We start from the raw sequence: 16320 nt of genomic DNA, 5'->3' as shown, positions 1-16320 counted from the left end.
CTGATGTTTCCTCATGATTAGATTTGGGTTTTGCATTCTTAGCTAGGATACTAACAAGTGATGTATGGACAGTAAATTTTTATGCAACCTGGTCCATTTCTGGATTCCAGTAGGACTGGATTTTTCAACTCCTTTTTTGTGCATTTCTCTCCTTTTCTCTCTGTCCCCCTTCTTTGTCCCTACTTGACACAATCAAATAATCAGAGATACCTGTGGCAGCATTCTTCAGGTGATATGGGTTTGCCCTAATCAACCACATTTTTCCCTCTCACTGCTAGAATGCAAGCTCGATGAGAGCTGAAAGTTTAGTTGTATTCCCAGAACATGAAATACTGCTTGGCACACAGTGGACGCTCAATAAGTGTTTGTTGAATGAATGAATGAATGAATGAATGAATGAATGAATGATGAAGGGAGTGGGAGTGGTTGGTTAGGCCAGGAAACAGGATGCTCCGGAATCCCCCATGAATAGCCTTCGTATTATTTGCTTCTATTCTAACCTCACTAGCAGGAATGCTGAAAATATGAAAAGAAACCAATTTTTGTATAATTGATAATTTTCAAGTCCATGTATCTAGCGTTTCCTACTTGAGCATCATGACAACCCATTGTCTCTATTTTACAGATAAGGAAGCTGAGGTTCAGAGGCTAAATGGCTTACTCGTGGTCGCTCATCTAGTTAGAGTTAGACTGGACTGGAACACAATTCTTCTAGGCTTAAGCCCTATATTTGTTCCACTTTCCTCACATTGGGTCCTGGGAAGCAATGGTAGTGGGAAAGCTCATGTGACCTGAGGGCATTGTGTGGACCTGTGCTAGTTTTAGGTAGAGGGAGGGGGAGGGGGAGGAACAAGGGCACAGAGGAGAGTTGGGGAATAATTTAATTGTGATGAGGCCAAGATTAGGGATAGGGCAGCACTGGTGCATCAGCCTTAGGAGTGAGTCCAAGTCACTGCTTCATAGAGCGTTTCCCCCTTCGGCCCCCTTTCTGGGTCAGGTGTGCAGACTGACTATAAGAACAAATATATCTTGAACCCTGTGGGCCTGTTGCTTCATAAATACTCAATCTTACTTAACTTTATTTTCATATCACTGTTTTGGAAAAGAAGAAATGGAGATTCAGAGAAGTCAAGGAAATTGCTTATAGTCACCCAGCCGATAAATGGCAGATAGCTGATACCATAGCCTGTATTTTTTCAAGCTGTGGGAACGGGTAATCTGTCAGTAAGATGCAAACAAAGGTTGATTCTACTCCCTAGCTCAATGCCACCGTGGGGAGCGGTACTTGGGAACTAAAGCAAACAATTAGAATAGAAGGACGTCCCTTTCTCTTTATTTAACACACATATTTTGGAGCCCTAGCATGTCCCAGACATTATTTTAGAGGACTGGAGATATGTGTGAAACATTAAGGGAGGTTTTGACTGCAAATAACAGATCCCAATGGCTTAAGCAATAAGGCAATTATATCAAATAATAAATCCCAGGATGGGGCAGTTCTGGGGTTTTGGTTAATTTAGTGGCTTGACAAGGCCATCAGTGATGCAGAGTCTTTACATCTCTAACTCTGCCATCCTCAGGTGTTGACTTCTGTCCCCTAAAAGTCACAAAATGAGAGCAGAAGGTCAAGGCTTAATGTTCTCACACCACATTAACCAAAGGCCAGAAGGCAGGAAAAGGGCACGTCACATTTTGGGTACCTTTTTAAGAGCGAGGTAAAGTTTCCCAGAAACACCCACCAGACATCCCCTCATGTGTTGTTGGGCAGAATTTTATCAACTGCTCATTTCTAGACCAGTCATTGGCAGAAGAATGGCATTGCCATGTTGGAACTTAACAAATCAAGTCAGCCTTTGGGACTGGGGAAGGGCCTGGCTTCTCCTAAACCACATGACTGCCTAAACCATAACAAATCAAAATTGGGGTTCTTGTTAGCAAGGAACAGAATGGGAAGGAGAATGGATGTTGGAATTGCAACCAATGGTGTCTGCCACAAGGGGTCTATTTTACCAGCTGCTCAACAAGGCCTCTATGAGGAGATTATGTTTAAGGTAAGATCTAAAGACATGAGATGTGGAAAAGGTTGGGTGGGGTGGGAGGAGAGCATTCAGGCAGAGGGAACAGCACATGCATGTCAGGCACAGGCAAGACACATCTGATAGACGTGGCTGGCAAGGAGACAAGGAGCCCTTTTTAGATTCATACAGTTTATCACTTACATAGACACCAAAAATGGAAGAGTAGCCAAAGGTGCCAGGTCCTATTGGTCCTGGTGTGGGCCAGCATTTAAACAGATGGAGCTAGGTGATAGCAACACAGATGTTAGCAATCCCTGTTGTGGAGGAGCCAAGGTCCTATGGCAGCTAAGCAGTATTATAGTTTGCAACTCTATCCTTAGTGGGGTGAGGTCAGAGGCTTTTCCTTAGAAAGCCTCAGCCCCTACGAGAACCCAGAGGCTATGAGAAACCATCTCACAGCAACTTTCCTGGTAGTCAGGGAAGTGAAGGAGAAATGGCCTTGCAGCAGCTCCTCACAGGCCCCCTTGAGTTCCAGGAAGATCACAAGGTGTTCTGCCAAGACTTAGATTCAGCTGAGGTTCCAGCCTTGCCTAAGTGGACTATGTAGAGATGTGTAGGTTGCCAGGGTGCCAAGGTGGAGCTATTTCCCTACAGTGCAAAGACCTTGAGGCAAGTGAAGCTTGGTCCATTGAAGGAACTGAATGCAGATGCATGTGGCCAAAGCACAATGAGTGAGAGAGTTACACACGATTGCAATAGTGAAATAAGCGAATGCCAGATGTTCCAGGCTTTGCTAAAAAGTTTTAAGTGTAGTGAGAATCCCTGAACGTTTCTAAGCACAAGAATGGATAATTAATTCCTCCATGAGGAAAACAACCAGCCCCAGAGAAAAACCTCCAGATCCTGGTAGTTGGAAATCCCCAATGAAAGACCCAGGCAGGTCACCCTAGTGCAATGGTTCTTAAATTTTTTTTATCTTAGGACCCCTTTATATTCTTAAAAGTTATTAAGTATCCCAAAGAGCTTTTAAAACATGGATTATATAGATTCACAATTAAAGTGAGAAATTTAAAATATTTACCTACTCATTTAAAAATAATAATAAGCTCAGTATGTGTTAACATAGTTTTATGAAAAAAAGCTATAGTTTCCCAAACATAAATATTTAGTGGGAGGAGTGGCATTGTTTTACACTTTTGCAAATCTTGGGTTCTTCGTTCATTCTGTTGCGCCCTCACAGGCCATGTAGCCTCTGGAAGACTCTACTGTACACTCAAGAGAGAATGAGAGTGAAAAGGGAAAGTAATGACTTAGTAGTACCATCAAAATAACTTTGACTTCAAGTGCCGCTGAAAGGGTCTCAGTGACCCCCAGGGTTACCTGGACCACCTGTAGAGAGCCACTCCTTTAACATGAAACCCACCACTGGACAAGCACTCATGCACACAAAGCTTCCAGCCAGCTTTTCAGTGCTTGTGTTGCTTGGGATATTAGTTAGAGCAAAGTTAAGTTGCTGTACCGAGATCCCAAAATACAGAAAGGAGAGAAGATAGAAGTTACCTTCTCTTTGTTCCACGGGTCATTTACAGAACACTTTTATTTCATTGGTTCGCCGTCCCTTAAAAGACTGCCTTCCTCTAACCATGGGCCATCTGTGTTCCAGCTTGCAGGAAGGGAAAACGGAGGAAATCCAGGGCAGCAATTTTGTTTTAAGCAAACAAGGCAGAAGCAGCACATATAAATTCTGCCCTATTTTTATTGGTTAAAACTTGGTTAAATGACCTCATCTAATCACAGAAGAGGCTGGAGAATGTTTTCTGTAGCTGGGCAGCCAAGCAGGCAGAAATAAAGGATTTGGGGACTAACCAGCAGTCTGCAGTACCTCACTCTCACACATGGACAATCAGACAAGGGACAGAAGTTCATTCGAGAAAAGCCATAACATGAAAGAGGAAAACACAAGCAAACAGAAGCAACACAAACAAAAAACTTGGTGAAATCAGACAAGAGGAGGAGTGTGGAAAATCTGAACCAACCAACTCTATCATTGATATTCTCAAATAAAGAGAAAGACCCTACCATCCATGAAACTAGAACAAGGTGCTATTAAGAAAAATAGGTAGAGATGAAAGATTGAATAAGTTTTCCCTTAAAATTAAGAATAAGCATCTGCCCACTCTCATTGCTTCTATTCAAAGTGAGGAGGTCTGAGCCAGGAAAATAGCCTACAATAGGCAAGAGAAATTAATAGGCATATGGATTGGAAAGGAAGTAAAACTTCATTTATTGTGGAAAGCTCTAAAAAATATTTTAAAAAACCTATTAGAACCGATGTGAGTTTAGCAAGGATGCAGGACATAGGTCAATATAAAAAAACAGCAATAAATATTTGGAAATTTAAAGTTTAAAATGATATTTATGATAGCATCAAAAACATGAACTACTTAGGGATAAGTTTAATAATACTTGTATGATAAAAACCACAAACATTGCTATGAGAAATTAAAGAAGACCTAAATAAATGGAGAGATATACCATACTCATTGAAGAGAAAAGTCAATGTTGTTAAAACATATATTCTCCCCACATTGATCTATAGATTCAAAGCAACCCCAAACAAAATTCCAGCAAGCTTTTTTTGGTAGAAATTGACAAGCTAATTCTAATATTTATATGGAATCGCAAAGGACCCAGAATTGGCAAAACCAATTTTGAAAGAGAACAAGGCTGGGAGGTTTAGTGTTCATGGAGGGTATAGTGTCTATTCATCCATAAACTACGGTAATCTAGAAGGTATCTGTTCTCACTGGAACAGAAGAAAGAGTCCAGAAATAAACTCACACCTCTGTGGTCAGTTGATTTTTGACAAAGATGACAATATTATTCAATGGTGAATAGTCTCTTCTAAAAATGGGACCAGAGCAACTGATGAAAAAACAAAAGTACTTAACCCTTATCTTACTCCATACACATACACAAAAATTAACCTGAAATGGATCATGGACCCACAAGAAAGCTAAAACCATAAAGCTTTTGGAAGAAAGGAGAAAAATCATGACCATGGTAAGGATTTCTTACATAGGACACAGAAAGCACAAACCATAGAAGAAAAAAATGATAAATTGGACTTCCATTAAAATGAAAACTTCTGCTCTTCAAAACACATTGTTAAGCCCCCAAACTGGGAGAAAACATCTGCAATGTATTTATATGACAAAGAACTTGTACAGGGCGGGGCCAAAGGAGGCTTACAGTTGTGAGTAGGCAAAACAGAGTTTATTCTTGTATTATTATTTATTCATGATTGTATTATTTTCCATAGGAATAACTATAAACCTACTTTTGCCCCACCCTGTATATGACAGAAAGACTGCAATTCAATGACAAGAATACAAACTTAATTTAAAATATTTTAAAATAGACAATAGATTTGAATAGACACTTCATCAAAGTGGCTAACACACACGAGAAGCTGTTCAATATCATTAGTCATCAAGGGATGCAAATGAAAGCCATATGAGGAGCTACTATACATCCACTAAAGTGATTAAAATGAAGGAAAGTAACACTACCAACACTTAGAGTATTGGGAACATTGCTGGTAAAATGACATGACCACTTCAGAAAACTCTGGTAGGTTCTTATAAAAATAAACACATATTTACTGTACAATTCAGTGATTTCACTCCTAAGTATTTAGCACAGAGAAATAAAAACTTACGTCCATACAAAGACTTGTATACAAATATTTATATCAGCTTTCTTCCGAAAAACCCCAAGTTGGAAGTAACCCAAGTACCTATCAAGAGGTGAATGGATAGAAATCTGTGGTAAGCAATGGAATACTATTCAGCAATGAGAGGAAATTGCTGACACAAGCACAAATATGAAGGAATCTCAAAACCATTATTCTGAGTGAAAGAAGCCAGGCACAAAGAGGAAAAATTATGATTTTATTTAAATGGAACTCAAGAAAAGACAAATCTGATCTGCCCAGCAGGCAGATAGGTGGGTGCTTGGGACCGGGAGAAGGTGGTGATAGGAATTTTCTGTATCTTGATTGTGGTGGTGGTTACATGGGCGTAATAACTTACTAAGTTTTATCTAAATGCACACCTAAGTAGGTTCATTTTATTGCATGTAAACTACACCTCAGTAAAGTTAATATTTTAAAAAATATTTTTTTTATTGATTTCAGAGAGAGGAAAGGAGAGGGAAAGAGCGGGGGGGGGGGGTGGAAAACATCAGTGATGAGAGAGTCATTGATCGGCTGCCTCCTGCATGCCCCCTACTGGGGATCAAGCCCGCAGCCCGGGTATGTGCCCTGACTGGGAACTGAACCTCCATTTTCTGGATCCTAGGCCCATGCTCAACCGCTGAGCCACACCAGCTGGGCTATTTTTTTTTTAATTTTTTTTTAAGGAAGTAGAGGCTCAGCTCCTACGAGTAGAGGTTTTGCCTTTATTCACTGCTGTGTCCCTATCACCTAGAACAGTGCCCGGCATACAGTAGAGTCTCTGTAAATATTTGCTGAGTGAATTATTGAGAACATAAAAAAGCTCTTGGAGATTCAAATTGTGAGATAAAACTTAAAATAAAAATTCAACAGAGGGTGTGGGAGGTAAAATTACTCCCAGAAAACGGATAAAGAGATGCACAATGGGAGAGAAAAGACTAGAGAGTCGATTCAGGTCTGACATCCTGCTAAGAGGAGCTGCAGAAAATAAGAACAGAGCAAACAGAGGAGGATCTGATTAGAGGGAAAACAATGAACTGAAGGACGTAGGCTTCAAATGGAAAGATGGCACCAAGTAGAGCACAATGAACAAAAAAGACTGAACTGAGAGCCATCATCATGAACTTTCAGAACACTGAGGACAAAAAGGAGATTCTAAATCCTCCCAGACGGAAAAGAACTGGAGTCAGGATGGCATGGGCAGCTCACCAGCCCCACTGGAGCTTAGGATACAATGAGCAATACTTTCCAATTGTAAGAGAAACTGACTTGCTACCTAGTATTTTATACCCAGCCATTTGATCCAGTGAGATGCTAGAATCAAGACATTTTCAGGACACAAGGTATCAAAAACTTTACCTCCCATGGACCATTTCTTAGGAAGCTACTTAAGGATAAGTTGCAGCAAAAAAAAAAAAAAAAGGAAGAAAAAATTTTAAAGATAAGATATAGTATTCAGGAAATAGAAGGTCCAACCATGAGAGGCAAAGGGATCTCTAGAATGATGGTCAAGGGAGCTTGTTGGAGCCCAGAAGGCACCCAGGCCAGATGGGAGCAGGGGGAAGCAGAGACTCAGGAAGGATGTTGCAAAGGAAAAAGAATTGTGGTTTCAAAATACTGAGAGAAGATTTTAATTTCTGTCAGAGATATGTGGGGATTAATTAGCAATAAGTACATAGAAGCAACATTTCAAAAAGTTTAATTCCAGGGGAAATGATGTTATTCAAGGTAGGAAATAGTATCATAGCGTACAACGTGGCTCAGCTGCGAACAATGTTTCCATAGGCATAATAACACAAGCACTTAATGATCTCATAAAATATGAGTTAGCAGCTCTATCGGGAAGATGAGGGATGAGCTAAGTCTCCATAACAGGAAGAAAATAAGTAATATTTACAGCTGAAAACTCAGTGAATAGTTGTGCAAGCATATGGCTTAGAAATCTGAAGGGAAATACTAAGAGAAATGAGATAGAAGAATTGAAAGTGTTGGTCTCTGGGGCCAGGAACTGGAGTGAAGAGGGAAGGGGCAGGCACTTCGGTTTGCCTTTATAAGCCTCTGGAACTCTCCTAGTTCTTTACCTACGTACATATATATTTTTGATAAAAATAAAAATTAACAGAGGAGGGAAGAAAGGAGACAAAGGAGGAAGCATACACAAGGCTCTTGGACAAAACTGATCCACCTGAACTGCTAATGGATCACTACAGAGGGTAAAAGCTATGACAATATTGTACTTAGGTGAAACACAACAGGTTTTTAGCTAAAGGGACATTTCTTTTGTATAATATTTAATTTTTTGGACTATAAAAAATGTAAAATGTGTTCACCGTAGAAGATAGGAAAAGAGAAAAGCAAATGAAAGCAAATAGCAATCACCTGTACCCAACATTCAGGACTAACCAAATTTGGCCTTTCCTTCATTTTTAATGTGTAAATAACCTGAATCAGACAATATGCAGCTTTAGATCCCACCATTTTTCACTTTACATTCTCTTGTGAGAATGCTCCTGTCATTGACTATTGTTTGTAAGCTTGGGGGAAGAAAAGGAAACTAGGGAGCGAGGGAGTGGAAGGCGAGTGCGTCAACAATTCTTTGGTGAAGGGGAGAAGGGAAATGAGGTGGGAACTGAAGGACGGACAATGTGGGGAAAGGGGCCCCCCCATGGGAGACACTCAGTCCTGTTTGTAGACTGATAGGAATGGTCTGGTGGTGAGAATGATAATTTGAGGTGGGGGAGGGGGTTTCACTGACGGAGCAGAGTCTCTGGAAAGGTGAGGGCTTTGGAGCCTAAGTGGAGGCATGGCCAGGTGAGAGGCGAGGAGGAAGGGTTGGTGCCAAAGCAGGGGGTGGGTAGCGTTGGGTGGTGGTTTGGCGGAGTGGTGTCAGCTGAGGAGGTGGCAAGCTCATCAGTTGAGAGGAGGGCAGAGGAGGAGGGATGGGAGGTTTGAGGGAAGGTAGGAAGGCTCCAGACGGTTTGTGGAGTGGAAGCAAGACCAGCAGAGGAGCACAGCAGGACTGCTGAGCGGAGTGGAGCCCCGGTGAGGTTCGTGAGCCTAAGTACCAAGGGCTCAGTCAGCTGTGTGACCCTCTCCAGCAGTGGCCACCTACTTGGCCGGGCCTGGAAAACGCACATGGTATATAGCATCCAGGGTTGGGGTTTGCCAGGCGAGCTGTGACAATAGGAAGAGGGACAAGTGGGGATGGTCAGAGGGATTTCAAGGGATGGACCTTAGAGTCTAGGCTGGCCAGGGAGGGGAGGTCAGGAAGGGCTGATGGCTCCTGAGAAGGGGCTGTCACACCAGACGGTCAAGGAGCTTGCAGAAGTGTGGCCACAGGAAGACCCAAGCAGTAGAGCGGGGGGGCAGGAGGTAGTGGTGAGGCCGTGGTGTTTGGAATTAGGGGGTTCAGGGGAGGTACAGTTTCTGGTGAGGATACGGTTCAGGTAGGTAGGTCAAAGAACAGGCAGGAAGGAGAGGGGCAGAAGGCACCTGAATCACAGGCGCTTCAAAGGATCTGGGACTTTTCAAGAAGGTCAGAAGGAGGGAAAAGAAACGTGAAGCAAGGCAGGCTCCTGCCTCCCTTCAGGTCCAAGGCATTCAGGGGGTGAGAGAGGAAAAGCCTTTGATTGAAAAGACTGTAGGAGAGGCTGCCAGGAGGTGAGGGGTGTTCTGGGCCGAGGCGAAGGTAGAAGGGGGTTTGCCTGTCAGAGACCAGAGGACCAGGGGGCCACATGGGAGGGCTGTCTTTGGGATGGGAGCAGGCCTAGGTCTCTTGTCCTGACCCCTGGCCCTCCTCTGTGGCTGACTGGGTTGCCCAGGCTCTGTCTTCTGCTCTCTCTCTTCCTCTCGCCTGTCTTGGCTGCAGCAAACTCTGGAAAGGCTGCCTTGGCCCTAGATCACCTGTGTCTCAACTTATTTGCCTCCCTTGCCCCTGAATCCCTGGGCTGAGGACCATATCGATTTATCTTTGAGTCCCCTGTGCTTAGACTGTGCTGTGCTCAAGATAGGTGTTCCTCAGGCCCGTGCCTGATTAACCTGATTTGTTCAGGAGGGGAAAGGGAGGGAAACCGGCTAACGAGAACCTTCCAAGTCCAGGCATATGTTAGACCACTTTAATTCATGTCCATGCTTTCCCTGGTGGAATACTGGCACTCGGCAATTGTTACGTGTTATTATTTTCTCCTCCTAACACCGCATCAGATAGATATTATTCCCTATTTTATTCTATGCATTCATTTAGCAAGTATTTCTTGAGTGCCCACTGTTATCAGACACTGTGTTAGACCCTGGGAACACTACGTGTATACGAATGTGCTGGTGCGTCTTGGCTTAACCTCAAATCCCCAGATCCATTTCCTGTACTGCCTGTAGGCAGGGAACCCCACCCTTTTGGCCTGCATCAACCCAGCTCACTTGCCAGCCCCTTCCAGGTGGGTTAGGCCAGTGGGGGGCACTGGTAGAAGATAGGATGGGAGAGATGTTCCCCCCTTGCTTTGGGCTGTGTTTCTGGTCCACCCCTCTTTATGGTTCTAACTCTCAAGGGACTTTAGTAACTGCACTCCCTGTCCCCCTCACCCTACCACCCAACACACACAGAGTGGGAGAGTCGCTGTCCTGAGCATCCCAGGGCCTCAAGCCTGTGATTAAGTCCACAGGGGCCACTTTGGCAGTGGTCTAGGTAGACCAGTCATTCATGTGTTGGTCCCTCCCTTCCTTCAACGCAGCTACTGCCCAGCTGCTCTGTGCCCAGCACGGTGCTGGTGAAATGCTCAGAGTGAAGTAACAAAGGCATGGCTCATCCCTTCAGGATCTCCTGACTTCAGGGCCTAATGCCTGACACATAAAGTGCAGAATTTATTGGGAGGGAGAGAGAGAGGGAGGAAAAGAGGGAGGGAGGGAGGAGCGAGGGAAGGAGAATGGACCTTGTGTCGGAGTCAGTCCCACGAATCCATTCTTTCCAGGTCACCAAACCTGAGTCATTTCCAACCCTGTAAAGGGGGCACCTCTGTTGTAGGGAAAAGACCTGAGCTTGAGAATCAGGAGGCCTGAGTTAAGTCCCAGCTTTGTCACTCTTGCCAATTCTGTGACCCTGAGCAACGCATCTGCTTTACTTTTGTCCGCTGCTAAGTGGGGATGTGCAAACATACCCCTCATGTTCAGAGTGGTGCCAAAAGCACCCCCAGGCTCGCACAAATGTTGGCTGCTGTTATAATGACATCCAGCCCCCGTCCCTAGGCAGGATGCCCTCCTCACCCAGGAGCCTTGCCATCCTACTGCCTCAGAACTGCAGTCGCAACCCGGAGTGAGGAGGACATTTCACCTATTGGGTGCCACATGCAACCAACTCTTCACAAGGAAAAGGCATGAAAGCCGCACCTCCTCCCGGGCCCCAGGATTGATGAATTAAGCAAAACTCTTCAGCTTCTAAAAGACCACGTGGGAAGAGAAACAGATGGTGTCCTCGATGTGCTGAGGAAGCCCCGAGGGCTCTGACTCACCTCTGCTGTCCAAGAAGGGGGGGGGCAAGGAAAGAGATGGTGAGGAGGCTGAAAGCAGGGGGGGGCTAGGTAGAAACCCCAATAGAAATCTGAATGTGGTTCTGGGAGGTGCTCCCCCATCTCAGCAGAAGCCTGGAAGGACCTGGCACCAGCCATACAGACTTCATAATGAGCTGAAACAGAGACGGTCAAGGAGTGTAGACTCCCATCCTGGGAGTGTGTGGGAGGGGGAGGGGGAAGGGGAGGGGATCATAAAGTCCCCAGGATGGCAGAGTGGCAATGGTTCCAGCAGATATACATGCAAGGCTCTGTGCCAGACCCTAAGGAAACAAAGGTGAAGTTAGCATGGTTCTTGCTTTCAAGGAGCTCTCAGTTTGACCAAGAGCATTTGGATATAACAGGGAGGGACATGGATCCCACCCTCATCATAAGCCATGCAAACACATCAGTCATGGCCCAGGAGTCGGGCCTGAAAAAGAGGGTATCTTGCTGGGATCAGGCCTCAGCTATGGCAAGAGCAAATATCTCCTACAGGTGGAACATTTGTCAGGGAGACTGGTCAGAGGGAACTGAGGTCCTAAGCCCCAGGGACAGGCTCCAAGCTGACCTGGGAGCAAGAGCAATGCTCCTTACGACCGCTAGGAGGAGCCAGTGTCCTCAAATGGGCTGCAAGGTGGCGCTCTCTGGGGAGAGGAAGCATTCAGTAGATAGAAAGGAGAGTGTCAGAGGGCATCCAGGTCTCCCTGAAACACCTCCCCTTTGACTCTGGGCTGTCTTACTCTCTGTCACACATATGGTGGTGGTGGGGAGTGGGTTACAGGTTCCATGGAAATAGGAAGATTGTGCATAAATCTAAAGCAAATCTATACTCACCTGCCCAACCCTGAGCATGAGCAACTTAGGGGGGTAGTTTTGGCCAGTTCATTCTACCCCTCTGACTGTTTCCCCATCTGTAAGATGATTTCTGAGGCCCTCTGTTGCATTTAAAGCCAGGATTCCATAACCACGAGGACCCTGCAGTCCCCCAGTTCCTTGCACTGCCTTTCCCCCCTCTACCCTTGGCTCTTTCTGCAGGTGCAGTCCGGCCCTTCCCACTGAAGCTTTCTGCCCCTACTTCTCCCTCCCCTACCTCCAATTCAGGAACATTCCTCTGGGGCAGGGGAGGCTGTAAGTGGCAGAATCTCTAGGGGACTGTCAAGATCCATGTTTCTCTCTCATTCCACAATTCACTGACAATTCACTGGGAAGCACAGACTGTGTTCCCAGCTCTCAACCAGACCTCTCCACCTGTACGTCTCTGAGGCACCTGCACCCCAACATGCCCCGACTCCAGCCTGCTCTTCTTCATGAGCTGCCTATCTGAGGGTGTCCCCACCACCCTCCCAAGTCTGAAGTCTAGGTATTGACATCAATCCCTTTCTTACACTTCCCTTTTCCATATCCACGTGGCCAAAAAGCCCAGACAGGCTTACCTCTCTCTCTCCACTTCATCCTGGCTCAGGCCTGCATTATTTCTTTCCGGAACCAGTTGGTCTCTCTGACTCCAGTCTGTCCTCTCTCTAATCTATCATCTATCTGTGCTGCTGCCAAAAAGCTCTTTCTAAAACGCAAATCTGATTATGCACATCTCTGCTTTAAAATCTTGGCCGTAGCCTTGTGGCCTAAAGATAAATCCGAAGTCCTAATGAGGCTTCCAAGTCCATTCATGATCCAACCCTTGCTTCCCAGCCCAAGCTCATTTCCCAGCATGCTCCTTGACCCATCCATACCACATTAGCCCCCCCCATTAGCCCATGTTCTTTTGGAGTTATTGCCTTTGCAAACATATCCCCTCAGTCAAGAATCCCTACCCCAATTTTTGCTTGAACTTGGACTCCTTGATCTCAAGGCTGCGAAGCCTTTCCCAAGTACCCCACGCAGGGTTCCCAGCACACTTCTTGTGTCTGTTATCTGTCTGCCTCCCCCACTAGCCTGCAAGCCCTATTTAGTGCTGTATCTCCATATCTATTGGACGCCTGATGTGTGCACGGATTCAATACACGAGTTTGAATGAATGAACAAATGCATGAATGGTCTGGGAAATTGCACGATAGGTTGAAATCTTCCCTTTTTCTCTGCTGGAGCCCACTGAGCAAAGGAAAGACAAAAGTGCTACGTAGGAGATAAGGTGGGAGAGGAGGGGGAGGTGGGAGAGGAGGGGGAGGCCAGACCAGCCAGGGTCTTGGGGACCAAAATAAGAAATCTGGATATTTTTTTTCTTCTGGATCTTATGTACATCAATTTGACCAATTAGCTCCTGCTCCTCAGAGAGTGATGTGATGTCATCACTGTCGTGGTTGCCATCCTCTGACATTTTATTGGTTCTCTCACGCACAGTGAGAGCCACAAACATTTATCTCACGTTACTCTTCGACCCTCTCTACTGTTACTTACAGGGAAGAATTTGCGTTTCCTTCTGAAAGCAATGGGAAGTCTTCAGAGGCTGTTAAAGAGGGGAGTGACATGATGTGATTTTCATTTTATAAAGATTGCTGTGTCTTCTCTGTGGACAATGCGCTGTAGGGGACAAAGTGGAGCTGGGAGACCAGACAGAGGCTGCTGAAGTGGCTCAGATGAGAGATGGCGTCAGCTGGAGGGGTGGCAGTGGAGCAGAGAAAGTGAACAGGTAGGCCTAGGCTTAGGAGGGACAGCGGACCAGATTGGCTGCTGTCTAAGATGTGAGGGGCAAGAGAGAAAAAGACCTCAGCAGTGAAGGTTGCAGAATCTCTATATAGAAGGGTTTGGGGGGCAGTCGTTTGGTTGGAAGTGAGGCCAGGGAACTTACCTAGGAGCTGTGTGCACAGCAAACGTGCTGTTCTTGTTTAGACTGTATTTCTTTGGGGCAGGTGAAGAGGAATATTTAGGGAGATAAAGAAGGGGGACGGTTTGCCCTTCCAAACCACTCTTTAATACCACCACAGGCCACAGGGCCTTTGCACAGAAGGCTCCCGCTGGAGCCTCGCTGGAGAGATGGCTCCTGCCTCCCCCCTCGCTTTCTACCACACTCCTGCCTCTTTGTAGCACTTGTCACAGCATCGGCCTGGTTCTCTGCTGCAGCCCCTTTCTGAGGTTTTGCTGCCCTTTGGAGGCTCCTCTCCATTTCTCCTGCGTCAGGGGCCTTGGCAGGTTCTGACCCAGAGCGAAGATCTAAGAACCCAGCAGTGGTCCAGGCCTTTGGGAGAGGCTGGGGCAGGGGCTGCACTACAGGGAAGAGAAAACCCGATGCCTTGGGCTTCCAGCTGGAAGAAGTCTCAGCCCCCGAAGGTGCTAACTGTCCCCTAGCCCTCCTCTCCCCCTCCCCCAGCTCAGCCAGCTGCTGCGGAGGGAAGCCGGGGAGGAAGAAGGCCATGTGATTAAGAGCTCCGGCTGTCAGGGCTGGGGCCAGGGGGCACGCCCCCTGGGTGACATTTTCTCGCATTGTGTCCTCAGAACAAAAACCAGTCTTATTTGAGGAGTCGGAGAGGGGTGGGGGCAGGGGGCCAAGGCAGCCGAATGGAATCGTGGCTCCGGGGAACAGCGATTACTCATCAAAGGCCAGGGCAGCCCGCGTCTTTGTGTGCCCTCCGCAGCCAGCCCGTGCCTGGCCGCAGGCCCCCAGCCCTAGACTCGCCCGCCCCAGGCGGGGCCGGGGGGGGAGGGGCACGGATCGTGTGTGGGCGAGGAGCGGCGCAGGCACGGTGGGGGATGGGGTGACCAGGGCAGGCTTCCTGGAGGAGGGGAATATGGAGATGATCTGGACAGAGGGGAGGCTCGAGGACGGGAATGGCTTCGGGCTAAGGGGAGAAAAAATGGAGTGGGTCTCGGGAGACCAGGGGGTGAGTGCAGGGGGAGGGGGCAGGACCTCTAAGGTGTCAATTCAGCCCCCGGATGGAGAGTCCTGGAGGGGCTGGGGGAGGGGGCCGCTTCCTGCTACGGAGGCTATTTTGGGGCTTGAATCAAACCAAATCCGCCGCAGCCCCCAGAGCCCCCAGCAGCTGCGCAGAACAGCTGTCCGACCGCGGAGGGCGCTGAGCGCTGGAACCTCGCTTCCTGCCCCCCACTGATCTCTCCGGGGCGCCGGGCTGTGGGCTGCAAGGGAAGGGGCTGGAGGATGTGAAGAAGCTTTGGGCGAGAGGGTCAGAAACCTGCACTTAACCTGTGCCTCTCCTCCTGTGCTGTGCTACCCTGGAGCTGAGACTGGCCTCTCTGTGTTGGTCTTTGGGGTGCTCCTGATACCTGGAAGGGGATCACCCCAGAAGCTCTTTCTTGTATCCTCACCCTCCTTTGAGCCCCTACCAGGTATCTCCCCAGGCCCAGACAGTCCCTGCCTGAGTTCCCTGCCCAGCTTCTCCCTCCCCCGCCCCAAGCCCTCCTTGTCTTCTCCTATGGGATGGGCCCTTTCCTCAGTGCCCCCTCCTGCTCTCAAAGGCTCTTCACCCACACTTATCTCCTTAGGTTGCCTTTGTCTGTGTGCATATGTGCAAATTACCCCATCAGATGGACCCTTCCTCCAGTGAGAGGTGGGGCGCTGTGAGTGTAGGAGAGGACTTAGCCAGGGAAGGAGCTGGAGCTGAGTCTATCATTAGATTCACTGTCTGGCTGGGGTCACAGCTCCTTTCTCAGGACTAGGGCTCCCTGAGCACAGTGAAGTCTCTCTCCCTCCCATCAGACCTGGATTTCAGTCTTTCTCCAGCAGAATCTCTCAGCCCTCTACCAGGCGTTGGCTCAGAAGGCACCTGAGTGTTGGCAGCCTGGGAGGCACGTAAGCTCAGGGCAGGTGCTGATTCAGGCTCCTATTGCCTGCTCACCAGAGCCCAGATATGGGTGTATCGGGGAGCTTGGGGGAGCCTTCCTGAGACAGGCCAGAAAGAGGGCCTCTCCTCTTTGGTCTACCCTGGCACAAGGCCAGCCAGTGTCCACAAGTATGACCAAGGCTGGGATGTTTCCCCCGGGGGCAGCCCTATCCCTCAGGTCACAAGTCCATGACAGGGTCCCTGGTGCCCATCTTGTGCAGAAAGAGCCCCATTGTCTGGGGGGCATAGCTGAG

Source organism: Miniopterus schreibersii (genome assembly GCF_964146895.1).
Source record: "Miniopterus schreibersii genome assembly, chromosome: 16".
In the NCBI taxonomy this organism is placed as follows: domain Eukaryota; kingdom Metazoa; phylum Chordata; class Mammalia; order Chiroptera; family Miniopteridae; genus Miniopterus; species Miniopterus schreibersii.
The sequence above is the reverse complement of the archived record's forward strand: the minus strand, read 5'-3'. Positions refer to the sequence as shown.